The sequence below is a fragment of the Sinocyclocheilus grahami genome, unplaced genomic scaffold (assembly GCF_001515645.1).
Source record: "Sinocyclocheilus grahami isolate Dianchi unplaced genomic scaffold, SAMN03320097.WGS_v1.1 scaffold669.1, whole genome shotgun sequence".
NCBI lineage: Eukaryota > Metazoa > Chordata > Actinopteri > Cypriniformes > Cyprinidae > Sinocyclocheilus > Sinocyclocheilus grahami.
The window spans coordinates 404,151-405,462 of record NW_015505848.1 but is presented as its reverse complement, the minus strand read 5'-3'; the positions used below and the strand labels follow the sequence as shown (position 1 = coordinate 405,462).

The 1,312-nt window shown below is 38.4% G+C and overlaps 1 protein-coding gene across 1 annotated transcript in view; it reads left to right on the top strand.

Moving 5' to 3' along the window:
* Positions 1-215: 215 nt before the first annotated feature.
* bmpr1bb (bone morphogenetic protein receptor, type IBb) overlaps positions 216-1,312 on the top strand; it is a 46,647-nt gene continuing 45,550 nt past the window's right edge. The window contains exon 1 of the mRNA XM_016242691.1: positions 216-279. The gene's annotated coding sequence lies outside the window, so the exon portion shown is untranslated. The remainder of the gene's footprint in view (positions 280-1,312) is intronic.

Sequence of the window (1,312 nt, the reverse complement as noted above, 5' to 3'; positions counted from 1 at the left end):
GGTGTAATATTTAATGAGTTTGTGTGCAACTGATCCATTTTGGGAAATAGATGCGAATGTTTCGTCTTTCACACACCTATTGATTTTGAACTTCAGATGTGACCGAACAGATTTGAGGATTAGTATGATTTTATTTGACGTCATAAATCGAATTATTAATCCGTTGGGAGTCACATGATGACGCTGAAGTCTGTTTCTCTCTCTCTCTCAGGTGTGTAAACATTGTGAGGTCAGAGGATCAGGGCAGACACGTTCACAGACAGACAGAGACAGACGCAGGTGAGCCGCTCTCAGACATCAGGAGTGTTTGTCCCGCTCACAGCTTCAGCCATAATTGCGTAAATGCTGTGCGATACTGACCAAAGAAAAATATCATCTTGATATTTTTTTCTGGGATTTATTTTTTTGATAATGATAATTAAATTATATTTTGCTGAGTGTGTTTTTGTGCTGGTTTATCTCTGTCAAGGATAAATAAACATGACACTAAAACTGCCTGTAGGTGGCGGTGAGTCCCTGTCTTAACGAGTGAGTCATTGAATCATTCATTCAGACGATTCGTTCAAATGGCTGATTCATTTAGAACGAACCAAGTGGCTGTCTTTATAAATGGATCATTGAATCATTGACTCAAATGATTCGTTCATTCAGGAAGGAATCACTGCAGTGTTGCTCTGAGATGCACAAATGTTCGGCTCTGGCTTTGATTGAAACTATTTTTGTTGGCAAAACAAAAAAAAACAGATAATATAGTGTCTAAAATGTAACTCACTCAATATTAACTTCTTGTTTTTTGAACTGTTGTATATATTAATATCTCATTTTATTAATACGCTCCTACGCTGATAGTCAGGAAAACGGCACTCTTGCTTATGTGATATTACTTAACTGTATCATATATTAGAAATATAAAAACAAAAAACCTATACAGGGATTTTTTTTTGCTTTCATTACTTGAATTATAGAGGCATTCTAAATGCATTTTAATTGGCTTCATCACGCAAGTCAATGCTTTTGGAATCTCAAGACGTGTTTCTGTTTGTTTTTTTTGCAAAGTGAGTGACATACGATATTATTGCAGACAATAAATATCGCACACCTGTAGTGTGGATGCGCAGCTGCTGAAATCTGTGTTTTTGGTGGAGATCCTGTCGTGACACTCGAGCGTTCAGGAGGACAGACTGTGTCTGGTCTATATTTGTTTGTCCGAGCGGCTGATGCTCCACACCTGCTGTCGGGCTCAAGTGATCAGCTGTTCATTGTGTTTGTGTGCTGACAGCAGACACGCACACGCTACATGCCTGAACTCTCA